This window comes from Colias philodice, chromosome 12 (genome assembly GCF_061535455.1).
Source record: "Colias philodice isolate Cphi_HAF_F1 chromosome 12, ilColPhil1 Martin Lab GWU primary, whole genome shotgun sequence".
NCBI classification, from domain to species: domain Eukaryota; kingdom Metazoa; phylum Arthropoda; class Insecta; order Lepidoptera; family Pieridae; genus Colias; species Colias philodice.
Genome location: NC_143097.1, coordinates 6,043,242 through 6,062,944, shown reverse-complemented (window position 1 = coordinate 6,062,944; position 19,703 = coordinate 6,043,242). Strand labels below are relative to the sequence as shown.

The 19,703-nt window shown below is 33.2% G+C and overlaps 1 protein-coding gene and 1 long non-coding RNA gene across 2 annotated transcripts in view; one reads left to right on the top strand and one right to left on the bottom strand.

The window, feature by feature from the left end:
• Positions 1–19,703, top strand: part of Pdk1 (Phosphoinositide-dependent kinase 1) — a 60,331-nt gene that overhangs the window by 19,053 nt on the left and 21,575 nt on the right. The window lies entirely within an intron of this gene.
• On the bottom strand, positions 5,049–6,238 carry LOC149484083 (uncharacterized). The gene is made up of 3 exons (XR_016316450.1): positions 5,985–6,238; positions 5,797–5,858; positions 5,049–5,722 (listed from the first exon to the last, which is right to left on the bottom strand). It is a non-coding gene; the product is annotated as an uncharacterized LOC149484083 (long non-coding RNA).

Sequence of the window (19,703 nt, the reverse complement as noted above, 5' to 3'; positions counted from 1 at the left end):
ACATTGTACGAAGTTAAACAGCTGGCTATGAGTCCTCTCTTAATTATTCGATTGCGCAAGGTAAGGCACACATATACAATATACATTTAGGTTATATAAATACCATAACCCTTGTGATAACAGAAATTATTCGTCAAATGCTTACGTAAAAAACCTTATCACTGTTTTTTCAAGTAAGTACACACATACGTTTACAATACAAACTGCAGTGGTAGGATAAATAGATTGATAATTATCACTTCTTTTTTTATTTTGTAGACAATATTCATCCTTTAATGACTTGACACATTAATAATTATTATTCATTGCGTAATTATGACTTGCGATTATATACTAGGCGATGTTATATCACATCGTCAGCCCGTGTTTTGTTAACGTTTACGTAAATATACTAATTTAGATTTTTTTCGCATTTCACAACGTATTTATGTACGTACGTATGACATTATCTGTTTCCTAAACATTTTTTGTACGTTATTCAAATGATTGACAGTTGACATCTATGATAACATTTAATGTACACAAATTATTAAAGCTTATGGGATGGAATGAATTTAACGCGTCATTTTATTAACTTGTAGTTAAAACCTAGACTTTTAGCCCACATTACAAATTATAATACGCTAATACATAATACCGGATATCGTTATATTCATCATTCGGATATCGTTATTTCATTCATTCACAGTACCAAGTTCCATTGAAAAATATTGATGTTTAGATTTCAGTTTAAGATCTAGTCATAGACTTTTTTTATTATTTCGATCAAAATTTATAAGATACAGGTTAAATACAGACTTTAAGATAAGTCTATAAATAAGTCAGAATGTAATTACAGTGCAGCGTGTTCTAGACATCCTTATTTGATTCTAAGTACTCCTTATAGATCTTGTAAAGCTTACACCATGTGCGAATTCCGCGAATGAAATATTGACTTTGTTGTTGTCGCTATTTCTACGAATAGTTAAAGGTAAATAGTAATAATCACACGTTAATCGACGTTTTGTGTATATGAAAAGTCATTATTTGCTTTTTCTTCAGTTCTCTGGCCTGTTTTAGTTTATGTAATATGAGCTTTTTATTTATACAGATAACAAATTTGTGTGTGTTATGTCGAAGTTCTAGTAATAATGAATTTGTCTATGGTCCGTTGTATTTGATTGACATAATGTCTAGTGGATTAATTAGCCATTTGCTGTTTCCTCGAATGCTGTTGTTCAAGTAATTAAATTAATTGCTTTCCATTTTGTCTTTAAATGCAAGTACTTATACATATTACCCATTTACTAAATATAATTCTACAAAACCTTTCTGTTAACAGCAATTGATTTTTTATGAAATATTTTATTATGCTTTATAATTTATATATGTATCTGTCGTCGTCAGACCGTCAACAAAAAAAAATTGAAATCCTCATAGTAATTTGTTAATAGCTGCGTCAGTTTTAGCAACCACTTAAACTGACGCAGTTTACTGCTTACTTGCCCCGACTCAATATTGAAATATGTAGTAGCTTTATGTTATAAAAATATCATAGAAATATTGATTAGGAGTTAGGACCAATCCATTCCGCCTACTACAGCAGTCTCTCTATACAATATTTAGTGTGCTATATCTAACCTATAAAACCGCACATTATCATGACTCAACATTTGTTTTTTGGGTTTTTAAGGATAAAGCAGAAATGATTTTCAGCATTATCACAATTCGTTGTAAGCAATTCAAATAAAGTTGTGACAGCGGCGAGCGCAACGACCGCCGCGGTCGTCGCTAGTGACGCAAGTTGTTTTGCCAACCTCTCTTAGTCATTCTATTTTGAAAGAAGAGAGATGCCCTCGTTTTCGTTTGTAAACAAACAAGCGGCGAGGTACCGCTCGGCGTGACCTAAACATGAGGGGAGTTAAAAGCGTCATTGGTTCACTGCGACGCGATTTGACACCGCTTTTCTATTGTTTTACCTCGCAAAATTTTGGAAAGGTTTGTTAATGTTTGTATAACGGGAATGCTTGATATATCATACTATTTTCGCGGAAGTTTTTAAAAAAAATATTGTCTTCTCAAAACGTTCACATCAATTTTATCAAAATATTTGTAGGTACCTAACTAAATGAACCTTCAACTAACATTGCAAATTTTACATAATATAATATCAGCAATAACAACATTAATTTAAGAATCCGTTTATAAATTGATAAGTTTCCTAAATTATCAGTACTTCATTATATGAGTAATTAAATAATTATTTTCATATCCGAATTGGAATTCCCATATTGCTAGTCAAATTATTAATCCATGTGGTTATTGTGTGTTGACTTTTTCCTCGTAAATTGTTGTAGTTAAAGGAAAAGTTTCAAGTTGCATATAGACAATAAATAGTACTTACTTAGTTTGTGCTCTTTCCATACCATTGAAAGTAGGTAAAACATTCATTACGGGCATTTGCTGGGCATAATAAGGAAAAATCAAAAACGCTCCATACGTTTTTCGATTTTCCTGTTAGCTGTATAGTACCTACAGGCTCGATGCTTGAGGAAACTTCTATATTTACACATTAAGAACGTAAACAACAAATCATTCAAGCAAACAAGTGTTGTTCTTATAATTCCTGCAGCATTCATATGACAATGTTATTGTTTAACCTATATTTCAGTTTCATTGGTCACAAATTGGAGTTGTCCTATCCTGGAGCTCGAGTGGATTCATTCGATTTTTCACCGTTTTTCTATCCTAATAACATTTTGATACAATTTAACATAGAAATCCCGTCGAATGTTGGATCCTAAATAATTCAGACGTCTAGACTTTAGATTGTAGTTCAGTCTAGACAGGCCGTGACCCTTTTATCACCGGTTAGTCCTTTCATACGTAAAAGTTCTAACAAATATTGTCGGGCTTAATCATGTCGATTTTCCGGTATCTTTTATGGTGGAGATTCAGATTATATTGTAACGTCTAAATATAAAAAAATTTGGAAAATCCAAAAGTGCACGCCTCATAAATTTTTTTAAATAAATATTTATTAATTATTATTTTTGTTTATTTAATAACAATTAAACCACATCGAATCAGACCCTGAAAAATGAAAGGGTTCTATTCCTGAGCATACTCAAGCGTAAGAGAAAAAAAAAGACTCGATTAGTAAAGTATTTCGGTCGCTATCGTGTTAACAAGAAAAAGGATCCGCACATACAGACACACGGACGTCCAAGACAGAACTTTTTTAAACTGTTTTTTAACTAGTTTAAATAACAAAAATGACATCAAAAATATCATGAACGTTAAAAATAGTGTTTTTTCTTAATATGTGTGTGTATGTATTATCTTACAAGTGCAATGTATGATACATAAAGACATTTTAAGTTTGAAAAATCAGATGTTTTGCGCGAAGTGACAGTAGTACCCACCTCAACGCTTCGCTTATGAGGCGTGCAATATTAGGTATATTTTTTGAAATGAACTTAACATTTATGTATAAACTAGATTTCCGACAGCGGCGACGCTTGCGTCTTCAAAGAAAAACCCGCATAGTTCCCGTTCCTGTCGGATTTCCGGGACAGAAAATAGCCTATATCGTATTCTAGGTGTTCAGCTACCTACACATCAAATTTCATTGTACTCGATTCAGTAGTTTTTAAGTGGAAGAATAATAAACATCAATACATCCTCACAAACTTTCGCGTTTATATTATTAGGATTTTTGATGTTGCCAGTTTCACAGAAATATCTTCATATTTGGTCCTCTATATTTGAAAGAAAAAGAAGGATCTTGAGCTTAATTTGAGAACAAATATAAGTATTGTATATTATAGTGTATTCAATTGAGTATTATTGTTTTATACATATTTTATTATTGCACATTATGTTTACAATCACTTCGGAGTTCCCCGCAACAACTAATCATCGGTACTATTTATGCGCTTGATATTACTCATCGGAATTGAATTCTATTTTTAGAATATTATAACTACAATAACAATATTGTTAATGCTTAAGAAATATTGACTTTGATCGATCTCTACAAGATCTCAACTAATAAAAAAAATAAATAACTCGTCGCAACTCGCAACTGAAGTCACATTGTACGTAATTATTTTTATTTAGAATTTCCAACAAAGAAAATATATAATTTAACAACTCTTAATACTAAAATTGCTTATCGTATAATAACAATATATTATGTTTCTTTACAAATAGAAAATTACAAGAATAGTTCAAATATATTTAAACGGATAACAATATCTGCATGTTAGCACATTTTAGTTTAAGACGATACACAAAAAAAAATCCACTGCTTGGCGGGCGGAGTCTATAGCTCGCTATCGCGAACGCGGGTGTGCGCGAAGTCATTCTTGCAAACTCGCCGCGCTGCCGCTGGCCGACTCGGGACAAACATGTATGGAGTCGTCATACAGTTATAATATTGTTATACATATATTTAATTGTTGATTTATTGGTTTTATTTTCTTGCTTATAAACACAAAATTATCTTCTTTTTAACAACTACTTAGACGTTATTAATAATAATTAATTATTATTATTTCGTAATGTTTACTTTATTACAAAATAATACAGGTTATAAATAATCTTTAAAATAACAAAAAATATTGTTACTCTGAAAAAATGAAATGGTACCTAATTACGCGGACTACTGAATTGATTTAGATAGAATTTGATGCTGACGTAGATATCATCATGCCCAGAAATGAAAGGTACTATTTCTGAAAGAAGTTATAAACCCTAATTCTTCTCAGTCAAAGTCAAGAGTGGAAGATATCGCTAATACAGTAAAACTGATGCGAAACTTTGGATGTTAATTTGTATATTTTTTTGTTAGTTGTTACTTAATCACGTCAAGACTACATTACCAATTTTGATAAAATATAGCTAATTGCCTGGATTTATACATAGGATACTTTTTATCCGAACTGAACACTTCTGTGGGATAAAACAGGATTCACGATATAACCTAATTCCACGCGGGCAAAGCCGCGGTCGGAATGATTTTTTTTTTAAATAAAAAAATTGTTTAAAAAAAAACACAAAATATATTGACGCATGTATTTATTTTTTGCACTCTATTATAATTGTAATTATTCATTACAAATAATCAAAATAAAATAGCCAGAACAAAGTTAGGCCCTGGTAGGATAGGTAGGCAGGTACAGCAATGTGAGACGAACACTGGCTTATTTATACCAATAATAATGTATTATAAACATTAAATTAAGTTTACTTTCTAACAACAAAAATACATAATATTAGCTAATGTGAAAACGAATCAATCAATCATCCCACAACAATGAAATGTGCACACAAATATTCATCCAAATCGGTTCATGTGATTAGGAGGAGTGACTGCAGCGCCATCTTCCGGGCCCAATTGTGTTTCCAGATCACCCAGGAACTCAATTTAATATACTTACACAAAATTTTTCGAAATGAAAACTCACATTACTATGTAAATATGAATATAAACCTGTTTTAATACTAAGCAATTTCCCGCACAGGTGTAGTAAGTATAAATGAAATAAATATCAACATCAAATTCTTTATACAACATACTTATCTACCACCTACTAAGAAATTCTTGAAATTTTTTCGTATTTTTTTAAAATATAATACTACTCCAACGAGCTCCTGTTCCATAATTCCATATTACGTCCACCATACTTCCACTAAGTTCACCATGATTTTTTCTTTCTTTGCACTTTGTTGCTTTTTGCTAAAAATGGAATCATGCGATAAAACCAGTAGAGCGTTGATAACATACATTTTTGACTGAATAAAGGTACTTACGAAGGAGTGGGTTCACATTGTGAACAATCAGTGGGTTTATTTTCCTTCTGGATTCCGGATTTCTGAAAAGATTATTTATGCTATAAATGAAAAAATCTTAGACATTCGTTATGTACTTAAAACAGGGGTACATATCAAACATCGTCTATAATACAATTATCATCAAATTTAAAATAAAACCAACTTACTTCATTAATTTGTTCCAATTGTAAGCATTCTTTTTCCTCCAACCTTTATGTTTCTTCTTCTTATTTTCTTTATTGTCCCCATTTGTCTCATTTTGTCTTATCGTGTTGTCACCCTTTTTTACGATTGCGCAAGCGGCACAAGTTCCCCGTGTGACGGCCGTAGCGGGAATGACTCGTGCAGCGATCGGGGTAGGAAGGTACAGGGCGGCTCTCGCTATATTGGCTGGTCAGGCGCTAATTTCAAGTATTTCTTGTTTATTTCAAAACCATCGCATATTTCAAAATTCTAACACGGTAGACGTATAGGTTGTATATTTTATAGCTAATATCCAAAAAGTCGTAACTTTACGTTTGTTATTTTGAAGATGCCAGAGATTAAAAATAAAACCGGCCAAGTGCGAGTCGGGCTCGCGCACAAAGGGTTCCGTAGCAGCAAATATAATAAATTACAGTTAAATCAACCTATCTCAAAAACTATAAGAGATACTTTGATCAAACCAAAAATCGTTGAAAGAGTTAATTAGCATGCATCACCTCTATTTTTTTTAGAATTTTATACCCCGTAGTTATAAAAATAGAGGGGGGGGGACATACTTTTTACGACTTTGAGAGCTGATATCTCAAAAACCGTTCACTTTAAGAAAAATGTTTTTTAGAAAACTTTATATCATTTTAAAAGACCTTTCCATTGATACCCCACACGGGTATGTACATCGAAAAAAAAAATTTCATCCCTCAGTTACATGTATGGGGGGCCCCACCCCCAATTCTTTTTTTTACTATTTAGTGTCATATTTTTGTAGCGGTTCATACAACACATATTCCCATCAAATTTCATCACTGTAGTACTTATAGTTTCCGAGTAAATCGGCTGTGACAGACGGACAGACGGACAGACGGACAGACGGACATGACGAAACTATAAGGGTTCCGTTTTTGCCATTTTGGCTACGGAACCCTAAAAAATAACAATGAGAACTTTGTATTTTTTTTCTATCGAGAAAATATCATGGAATCATGTTTCTAAAACGGTAGACGTATTGTGTTACTATTGAACTTTCTTGTCAAGAATTTTCATCACGACAACTTTAATAATATAAAAATTACGAAGGTTTAAAAAGGGCCGTAAATGTTAGAAAAATTAATTCATCACCTTAATGAAAAAATGAATTCCAGGGAACATAGATTTTATCGCACAATTACTTCTGTGCAATTATACATAGGAAAAAAACAAATAATAAATTATCAAAGTAGATCCAAAACAAATTTTCAATATGTTTTTACTAATATTACTAAAACAAATGCTTACTACTATTATTATTACATATTTAATTTTTTTTAATAGTTTTGTGCTTATCAACATGTTTCATTGCAATGATTATTAAGAATACGCTTTCAGAATACCGCAAGTGAATTGTGAAATACATATATCAATTTCACGAGACTTTTCTGCGACAACGTTATACTCACAGGTAAGTCTAACCATTGGGGAATGCTTCCCTAAGTTTGTTCGAAATGTTGGAGTTCGAGTTCGCAGGGATATCGGGGATCTATTAAAAAAACCGCATCAAAATCCGTTGCGTAATTTTAAAGATTTAAGCATACAAAGGGACATAGGGACAGAGAAAGCGACTTTATTTTATACTATGTAGTGAAGACTCTATGATCTTGCGGTTGCGCGTGAATTTTATGCGGTAGTATTTTTCACAATTTAAGGAGCATCATATTACAAACACACCACTCATTGAATTTTTCCAGATCTAATTGAAGTAAATTTTGATCCGTTTCTGAATAAATTACGCGAATTAATTTGAGATCATCTGCAAAAAGGTATGGAATACATCCGGCCAAGTGTTTGAATACATCCGGCCAATCATTAAAAAATAAGGGCCCCAAATTCGTGCCCTGAGGAATACCTGAAGTTTCAATATAACTTTCTGACTGACAACCATTGAGAACAACAGATGATGGCCTGGTATCTAAATATGATTTGCACCAATTCAAGACAGTGGCTGACACTCCAAGTAATTCGAATTTCTGTGCTAATATTGAATGGTTTACCTTGTCAAAGGCCTTTGAGAAATCGGCATAAATTGCGTCGACTTGGTAACCCTGATCAACTGCCTCAATTAGGTAACTTACATATGAGACAAGATTTGTATTTGTGGACTTTTTAGCCACGAAACCATGTTTGGATTCAGAAAGAAGACTATGAGATGCTTGTAGAATACATCATAATCATAAACCATTGACTCATAAACCTTTGACAAGGTAGAAAGAATGGAGATTGGGTGGTAATATGAAATGAACTCACGATTGCCACTCTTAAAAATGGGAACAATTCTAGCTTGTTTCCAAACTGATGGAAACAAACCATTATTTAGGGAAGTATTAAAAATAAGTGAAAGGTGAACAGACAGCACGTCTGCACAACGCGAAAGAAATATGGGCGGGACCTTGTCTGGTCCTGGCCCTTTGCTCGGGTCCAGGGCCAGTTGTGCTTTTCTTTATTGTATGACCCGATATTGAGAATGTACTGAGCACAGAAGTTACGTTGGATGCATTAGATAAAACCATAGATTTGTAGTCCATGTGTTGTGTAGGATTGAAGACAGAGAAGAAATACTTGCCAAATAGGTCATATTATATCTTTGGGTTACTAGACTCATTACCAAGTGACAGGGTGGAACTTAGGGTGGAAGGATAAGAAAGATTTCCCTTCCTCAAGTTTTTAACATGTCTCCAGACATATTTAGGAGAGTTATTTAGATTAGAGAGAGAGAATCTTTATAGAGTTTTCAATATTTTTTAAGTAATTTGTGTAGCATTCTTTTGTTAATAACATTGATTCTTTTCGCAAATATTTAAATTCAGTTATATCCAAAGGGTTATTGTATTTATTTATTCTTTTATGTAAGTTATGCTTTTTATTCAGTAATTTTATAAGTCTAAACGAATACGAAGGGGGATATTTACTTCCACGACTCTTTACTTCACGGACACATTTTTTATTTATACTATGAATTATATCATAAAATTTATCCACCATGACATCTACATTCTACACGTTTTCCGTAGGACAAAGCTCTTTATTCCAGTTTATATTCTTATGCATCTCATTGTTGCGTCATAATTATTTGCATTATTTGCCTTATGGAATTGGAACTTTTTCCTCGGTATGGTCTTATTAATTTTTGGTCTCATAATTGGTATTATATCCAATGGCCGATGAAACCTATCTACTTCTTGAACAGGGTTATTAATTATTATCTATAATGTACCTACTTCTTAGTATTTGAAATCTTTTTTTTAAGTTTTAAGCACATTTTAACATAATAATTGCTCAATGCATTTTATTTAGAATAGGACGATCACAAAAGTGCATATTGAAATTAACGTTAAATAAGGTAACGAGAATTACTAAAAATTCAAATAAATTTATCATTTTCATTATTTTCAATATCCGTTATACTTACGTCACACCCCGGACACTCCATACAAAATTATCGTTTTGACAGTCACATTGTAGAGACTGCAAAAGCGTTAGCTTTATGGTTGGCACATTTTTGACTAGCGTAAAAAAATTTTTTTCAAAAAAAAAAAAAAACAGGCAGGTCTCAAATATTTGGACACTTAGTTTGAACACATATAAATAGGTAAATATTAGATATTCAAAAACACTAGAAACTTATCGATTTAAATTGCACCGCTTGTTTCTCAATTTCTCATAAGTCATAACCCCGTTTTAAAATTGATGTTTTGATAAGCAGAAATACAACACAAAGCTTGTCTTTATCTTATCAAACCATTTTTTAATACAATACCTAAATACCATCTACTTATTTCCAATTTATAACGCCTCACTAACTCTACCTACGAGGCTACGATATGCGTTAGTTTTCATGAGATATTATTTGATGAGTAATATGATGTCACCGTTCTTGTAAGATTTCTACAAAACATTGATCTTCCGTGGGAACGAGTTTCAGTGTAGTTAAAATTTTCTCACGACTATTGTAATAGAGCTACGAAGCTTCGGCAATCTCTAGCGGCTAACCGCATAGTATAGGAAATCAATATTTTAATTTTTAATTCTGTTATTTGTACGTAATTTGCTTAGGGTAAAAATAAATATTTAAGCCAAGTTAATAGACGTCATTGGTGTTTTGAAGTAAATGTTGACTCTAATAATTATTCTCGTTGCTATTATGTACGGCGTTTGTGTTATGATATTTGTAACATTTCTCATTCATGGAAAATTCAGATAGAATGACGGCTCAATGTTAAAGTAACATTAGTTACCTAACTGATATAATAAGATTGTTTTTATGTGGAATAACCCCAAGTTCGTATAGTTTGTGGTTATTTTGTGTCGTTGTTTAACCAATGAATATTTTCACGATAAGATAAGCCTCACATTCACAAGTGTTCTGTTACATTGAATGTTTGTAATTAACAACTACATATATTATGACGTAATTAATAATAAGCAAACGAAGACAATACGGTTTGCGTCGGCGCGGCGCCGCCAAGGTCGGGGTCATTGAACCTATTTACGTCTTAGAGCGGGCGCCGTCAGTCGAAGCCGTGGAAATAAACTGTTGTGTATTAATGTATTTACATATGTATCGTATTTTAATTATACCGTCAATAGGACAATCCATCAAAACACTTTCTCTCCATTGTTATTTGTCGTATAAAAATATAAATAGCATCATTTCTAGACTAAATATTTAAAGCTCCACAATTTTTAAGAGGCCTCTCCATTTAGCATATTTATGAATAAAACAAGTTGTTTATTAAACCAGTGGAAGGCGAAATAAGAGAGGCCTTTATATTATGATAGAGGGATTATAAGTAAATAAATAAATATATAAATATTAAAGGACATTAAAGGACACAAATCGACCTAGTCCCACAGTAAGCTCAATTAAGGCTTGTGTTGTGGGTACTAGGCGACGATAAATATAATATTTAATAAATACATATATAGATAATAACACCCAGACCCAAGAACAAATAATTGAGTTCATCACACAAATATTTGCCCTGACCGGGGATCGAACCCGGGACCGTCGGCTCAGTAGGCAGTTACTTTACCACTGCGCCAACCACGTCGTCGTCATAAGTAAAATGATAGTTATTTTTTTTACTTATGAAATATTTTAAAAATTGCAATGCTCATGAATGAAATGTTCCAGTGTGACAGTCACGTAATTACCTGTTATTTTCAGAACGATACAACATGTTATCGTTGCAGTTAATTCTCTTGTTATTGTAACTTGTTTATAACCCTTATTATTGCTTTAATTTAAAAACATCCTGGCCTTTTGTGCCACTTTTTGTATATTTTTATGGTGCACTGAGCGGCAATTTCACAATATTTTTGTTTACTGCTTTAAAACGCAAAACATTACTTATGAATTATAATATTACCTACGTCGGCATCTGTTTTCGTGTGATAACGACCAATGATAATAATATGCCTTCACAGAATCGTAAACAATAATGGTATATTTGTTATGTATTATGATGTGTAATTAGATTAGGGTGAATAGATTTAGTTGTTGACACTTAGATTAATCATATAATTTTCTTATTCAAGGAAATATTTCAATTGATTTCAAATGCTACATGTCATTCTTGTTATTATGCACTGAAAACAAAAACAAAATGACGTTGTTATTTAATCGCCTCCCGTGATTTAACAGAAAGTCAAAAACATCTTTGTGTCAAAACTTTATCACAATTTCACAGCGAATCGAAAACAGTTATACGATTTCTTCGTAAAAGCTTTATGACGTTCATTTAGTACGAGAAAAACAGTGACGCTAAGCTCCTTTAAGACAAGATACATTATACACGGTGGGTGCCATTAACAGCCAGGTACAAGTTCTGCTTTGTTTTCGAAATTATGAATGCGCACAATGTATAAAAGGACCAAAAAGCGAACAAGTCAATAACTGCGTTAAAAACAACCGACTTCAAACTTGCACTTGCAACATTTACAAATACAGACAAAAATGCTCATAAAATAAAAACTACTGGGCCTATCCGAATAAAATTTTTATGGGACCAATTCGACACCATCCCGCATCGAACAAAAAAAGAATCACGTAAATCGGTTCAGAAACCACGGAGTAATCGGTGTACATACATAAAAAAAAAAAAAAAAAAAACATACCGGCCGAATTGATAACCTCCTCCTTTTTTTTGAAGTCGGTTAAAAAGTGCGATCTGCTGTTGTCTTATGACGAATGTGACTTTTTCATTCTTCACTATTTTAAGCTTATCTAGGTCTATGAGGTAGGTAAGAAACTTAAAACTTTAAAGAGTTTCTGATTTTCTATAATTGTTTAAACTGCCAATTTTTTTTAATACCAAGCAAGAGCTAAGATGACATAACTAATACTTAAGTTTTAAGATTAAAATAATATTTGTGTTAGCCTTGGTCAAAGTAACCATGTCGGTGACTGACCGCCGCAGGTTTTTGACACCAGCCAAACCATACTGAGGTCACAAAATAACAAATAACTTTAGGTACCAATCACAGAAATATATCGAGATATATTTCTGTGGTACCAATGTATTTACGAAAGCCAAAAGAGCATTTGTTTTCCTCGTAAGTGTCCGGGAATTATTTACTCATGCTGTTGGCGCCTGGTCTGTTTTAAGTTCCGTAAACATATGGTCGATACATGCAAACGCAGTGGGGTATTTCCGGTGCACTCGATACATAGATAGATCGATGCGTGCCGTGGCAGAGTCCAACGGAATATTCTCGGAGTGACTGAACGATGCCCCTTGTTTACAGTCGAGAGAGGAGCGCACATCATGCGGGGCGGATATGTAGTATGTACATATTATAATGTAGTTAGCACGCGACACTCATCTGTTGTATGTCGTTGTATGCGTCGCCGCCTGCGCCGCGCCGGGTGACTCGCATATGACGCTTACATGTTTTTTGGATACATATGACAAATTGTATGATAGCGTAGTGTACTTGCATTATGTATCTCGAACCACGATTCCAACTGGCTCACGTATGTACTCCACTTACAAGCTGCACTGTTAAATTCTTCAATGTTCATTTGGTTGTAGGAACGTCGTTCGCCATCCTCGTCGCCAATTATGTTATACATATTTATAAGATTGAATTAAGGAATCATAGGGAATAAATAACGTACACCGGATAGAATCAAGACTTGACATTTATTTTACAAATACATACCCACATATATTATGATCCACAGATAATGCATAATGCAAATACACTACAGATAGGTTGGAATTATCGTATTCAAGGGCAGTATACGGTCAAAAGTTTTTATGAATGCTGTCGTGTAATTAGAATTAACTTTAATACTATTAATTTGTTTTTACCCATTTGCCTGTGCAAAGTATGTGTTGCATTTGAACTTCGTATTAACTCATATTTTATTCTTTCAAACGATGCTTACTGATTATCACATGTTTAATTATGATAAATAGGAACATGTTTTTTTGTGTCACATGCTTCTGTCGACAGTGCTGCCCCATTTTTATAATATTATGTAGTTCGTGTAAACAAAGTTAGTATAGTTTATAATATTGCACATTTATTGTTTAAAACAATACTTATACAAAATCCTTTTTATAAAACCAGCCCTACCTTTCATCATAATAAATATATAGGTATTAGGTACTAAGTTGATATCTGCTATTTCTATCTTTTAAAAGAAGATGTACCTAGTATTATTAGGTAGTAATTAACTAAAATTTAAAATTTTCATAATTATTGTTCTTTTTTTTCATAGGTAGAAACGTCCTTATGAATTTAATGAAAGGTTACGATTTTGAAATTACAAATTAATATTTAAGACCGTTTTCTTATAAATAATGGTCGATTCTTGTTTCGTATAACTTTCGAATATTTTTTTCTTTTCTTTCTTTCGATATTTTTATATGGCTAGAAAAAATAATTAAATTACGAATTATTCGTTTCAATAAAACGCAATAAATCGCACACATAAAGAAAATCGTTTAAAATAGATGACCTTTACTTAAAATCTGTATGTATGCACCTACTCTAATCACAGGGATTAATGTTTATAAACACGGCCTTGCGATAAAAGGTTATCGGGTCTTACATTGCAACTGTGTTGTAATCGTACAAAAACCTGAGAGCGACCTACTCCGCGCATCTCAATTTTTAGCTCCGTTTATGACGGCATTGTTTACGGCGAGCGGAATTCAAGGAATGAAACACTAGGCCCGTGTTCTATTCATAGCAAATGATGAGAGATGTGATGGATGTATGACGCGGCCTCGCCGACGCCGCACTGCAGCACTCCGATTTGGCTCGGCGCCGGCGACCGGCTGCGATCACGAGGGCAGACCCGCTATAAACATACATAAAATGCACTCTATATTTAACTCAACTCCATTATAATGCCACATACCAGAGCCAACTACCTCACTAGGTGACGCTAATGCCGAGTATCAATGATGTAATTTTATGTTTAAAGTAAAATACTCAATGAAATTTAAGATTGGCTAAGGGTGGTGTCATTATAATTTTTGATATTCTTCGTGGAGAAATAAACGTTATACCATTGATAATTAAAGATTTTTCAGCTAAAAAATTATCCTGTCTCGATGATCAACGATCGAAACATACAACCTACATATATCGTATATTTAATATTACGAGTAATTAAACAGGGACGGTAGGCGTTATTTTGACGATTTTTCGGGTTACGAGACGTCAGCTGCTTTCGTCTCAATGATATATTATTTATAGGTTCGTCAAGTTAAAATGGGATCGTGCTGGTACTGTAAGACAGGACCGATTTGGTCGTTGGTGTTATTGCGCCCACGCCACACGTGATTCATTCGTTTGGCCGAGCAACGGTAAACATTACCACCATCTCATTATTCGATTGCAAACCGACCTAGTCGAAAATTAAACTGTTTAAATAGAAGCTCTATTAATAACAAAAATATTATTTTAAGCACAGAAATGAGTGGCTATGCAGCGGTTGTCAACCATTTTAATATCTACATAGGAAGTCTTGTAGATATTAAATGTATTCTAGCTACAATTAATAAAACTTGAAAATTAACTCTCACGTCTACAACTGCATCTTTGAATGTAGATAAATGGTGAATTGTAGTTTAGATTATTCAGATAAATTGACGCTGAAAACTATTTTATAGTCACTTTTAAAATGTTATTTTTAAAACAGACGAGAGCTTTGTTATTAATCACTAAACAAAACAACCCTCCTTACCAGGAAATTTAAGTCTGCGCTTTTGTGATTAATGATGTGTGAATTTATGTTCCAATGTCTAGACGGTTCTATTATAGCGACCTGGGTATTATAGTCATGATTTTTTATTCTTCTGTTCAAGATCATGATTTTTCATAAGTGTCTACAATTAATGCTTTAAACAGACGAGCATTTCAAGATTATGAGTTCCAATAATAACTGGGACATTTTATATCATTCCTGTCTCCTGACTTGTATCTTAATATTTTGTTCGTTTTCTTATGGTAAACAATTTTCTGAGTGAAAATTATGACGTCCTTACAATTTTAAATGCCGCCTACTTCCTATTATGTACGCAAATTTAAAAATCATTAAGGTTGCCAACTTTACAATAGCCGTATTATCAAAACTTTCCATTATAAACAATGGACATTTTTTCTGTAAATGAGAGTTTGTTGTTATTCCTTTCGTTTTTTGTCTAATAACTTTTAATTGTATGTACTTCCAGTGAAGTCTTTCAACTTTCGTCTAAAGTTTAATTGACGTGCGCGGGGTTTCGCTTCCTTATGTTTTGTAAAACATAGAACGCAATTGCCTTTCGTAAGATATTAAACGGTAGATATCAGTCGTTGGAACAATGGCTATCCGTTATAGTACTGCAACTGGAGAGTCGTGTTTGTTTGTATTGTGAATGTAGGCACGGGCCGGTGATCCGGCGTCCGCGTCGTGTCCACTTTTAGCCGCAACATGATCCGGCCGTGCATCGCCGACACACCGACACATTAGTGCATCCAACAATAGACCGCGCCGACTCTTAGACGATGGCTTTACTCTTGTTTTACATTCCACACCATCAGACTGAGACGACATTTGTCTCGCAATACGCGATTTCAATTCGTGTGAAGTTGTAATTGCTTTTGTCAATATGTCCGCTTTGTTAATCTAATGCGTTGTAAATACAAATAATCGTGGCACGTTTCCAATATATCTCGCTGGTGTATGGACATAAATCAACCCAATTCATACATTCGATTGATTTAATGTTTTCAATGTTGAGTTATTATTGGATTTTAAATTAATAACCAATAAAGCTTGAATTTGTAGGCGTAGGTTTAGATAACTTAGGCAATAAATTATTCGCATTTGAATTGTTAAGAAAACATATCTGATGTGATAAAGATTGTAATCAATTTACAATTTTAATGTTTGATAGGCCTTACATTCTGCGTCACGTAATCACGTGCGTATGTATGAAAGAGTAAATTCCAATTGGAAAAAACTTTTATTCTACACGTATTTTTCGATAACGTTATTCAATATAGATGTAGATAAACCATGTATATTGGCTTAATATGTGCTAGCATTGTACTTGTACCTTGTATGTACATACAATCTACAACGATTACCTCATCTGTGATCTGATGAGACATGAATGATAACAGAATTGGCAAGAATCATATTTTGTCACTCTTCATTAATCAGTTCTATACGACTACATACTTAATTATTGGCAGAGTTACTTGAAAAAGTATTATTCCATTCAAATATACATATTATAAGTACCTTTGGAAAATTTTCGACCTCATGACTCTACCAAGAGCATCGTTTAAAAATAATTATATTTTGTATTTTTAGATTATTTTAATTTTTAAGTGTAATTGAAACAGCAAGGTGTGTAATTATTATGAATGAAATACAATCGAGCCTCGTAGACGGCGCGCCCTGATGATCTGTTTTACTTTCCACGAAGCACACAAAGTCCCACTGTAGTTACAATTATAAATTACTTTCATAAACTACGCTCTATTTTTTAACGATTCTTAGTAGTCCGTCGCTCTTGTCACTTCCTTTTCCTACCTTCTAATTGTGTTTCCTTCCGTGATACGAGTAGGTCATGTTATTGTGCTCGTATTCATATTTTGAACTAGTGAATCTTATACAAACTAGAAATCTTTAATTGTAACTTACAAACAACATTATTGAGTAATTAATTGCATGATTATGAATTATGATGTGTTATGTTTGTACTAAACCTCCTTTAAAATGGTAGTACCAGGTAAGAAAACTCTAGGTAAGTATAAAAATAAACAACGTGTAGTATCGGTTGCATAATGTTGTATAATCAATAGTGCAGCCATGAAATTAGGGCTTTTAATTTCCTGAGGCAGTAAATTTTACTGTAAACATTTATAAAACGCAGAATTTCCACGTGCAACTGAATGGCTGCGTCCTCGTGCTTGTTTTCATTCGAGTTCACGGTGACAATGGAAAATTTTATTGGTTTTTCGTGCTCACAAATATTGTTTCTCGTCAACGATAAGAAACTATAAATGTTAGATCCAGTGCATCGTACTCCACGTGCAAGCACTCCACGAGCCACGAGCACTTTTTATAACTTATTGCGTCATTATATACTACTGCTAAGCTTTATTTTTTATTGAACCATTCAACTCGTTTTTGCCTGTTTTATATTGCCTATTCAACTAATTTGTCAACTAATCTATGCTTATGCACACTATAATCGACTAGTTTATATTATGAGACATTGCACGTCGTATTTTATATTCTTCAAATATAAAAAGTACCTATACCTTATACCTACCTGTATTATCAAAATTAATCGCGTTATATTTTATAGTCAATAAAAATGGGATTTCTTATACCTACAGCAAAAAATGAACGATAAACATTTAAACATATTAGGGACTAGCTGCGCTCCGCGGTTTCACCCGCGTTTGTTGGTCTTAGCGTGATGATATAATATAGTCTATAACCTTCCTCGATAAATGGGCTATCAAACACCGAAAGAATTTTTCAAATCGGACCAGTAGTTCTTGAGATTAGCGCGTTCAAACAAACTCTTCAGCTTTATAATACATATTAGAGGAAGTATAGATGTAGTCTGTATGAAAGTGCAAAGTGCATTTTCGTTATATCGTTACAAATTATAGGTATTAGTATAATAAGGACTATTTTGAAATAATGAAATACATAAATGCAGTGTTATATAATATGAGAAGGCCAGAAGCGTTGCTTTAGAAACCGTTTCTAATATTATATGGCTTACGTGTTAGCTCACATAGGTACCAATATTATGTACTTGCATCGCTTTTACTCATATCGGCTTACACGTGCTTCACGTTTACTATTTTGTAGTACAACTATGTCGTAAAACACCCATAAATTTTGTCGATTACTCTCTAGAAAACTCGCGTTTACTCAATACTAGCTAACCGCCCGCGGCTTTGCCCGCTTTGTCTTATACGTAATAAATTATATACTAAAACCGTTACGCAGTTTCAAAGATTTAAGCATACAAATGGACATAGGGACAGGGAAATCGACTTTGTTTTATACTATGTAGTGACAAAACGAATACCACAATGGTTTGGAAAGGAGACAAATTGGATACAATGTGGGCCTCAATTAATATTTGTAGATTTCAATAAACCCGTATATGGCAGCAAATAGGGCGGTAAAGTTATTGAGTTATTAAAGTAAATTAAATAGACACGCGGTCGTAAATTTAGGTGGGGGATTATAGAAACAAACAATGTATTTTCCCATGCTGTGAGCTATTGAGAACCAGTTCGGCCTTATATCGATGTAAATGCCGAGTGAAAGTAATGACTGCGTCTACGTTCTCCCACTTTTCACCAGTTGTATGTGTAAACAAATGCATATAGTCCGGGATCCATCGCTCATTAATTTTGCAAGTGATTACTATCAAGCTAATTTTTCGTGAGTAGCTTTATTTTGATGAGATGCCCAATAATTTCATGTACGAAACTCTCGATTGTGGTAGCTTACAGAGGTAACAAGGATAAAAATTTTTGATTTGACGGTTCTCAAATATTTATTACGCAATTTGTAGGACAATATGTCTGTTGAATTATATAAGTATTAAATAAGTGAAAATAAAAAAATCAGCTGGTTAGTAATCATTTATGATGACCTCGTTATCGATACACATTGGAAAGGGGGACTCTTTGATCAAACCATAGATTTTGTAGGACAAATATTTTTTTCGAATAATTTAGATAATTATCTTGAGATTGAACAAAAAAAAACATTCAGTTAGTAATTAATATTTGAGAACCATCAAATCAAAATATTTTATCCTTGTTTTCTCTGTTAGCTACCACAATCGAGAGTTTCGTACATGAAATTATTGGGCATCTCATCAAAATAAAGCTACTCATGAAAAATTAGCTTGATAGTAATCACTTGCAAAATTAATGAGCGATGGATCCCGGACTAATAGTAGATATTTAAATGACTAAAGACGTGGCCGGATGTACTCTGCGTAGTGACCCAAGGTAAGCAGACGGCGAGGCGACAAGACGCCGCGACCTCTACTTGTATGCTCGACTTTCTGGTTCTTCTACATAAATCACACATTTATAAACTCTTTGTAGAAATTCAATACCGTCTGGAGTCTGGACCAAATAATATAACGCAAAAAATA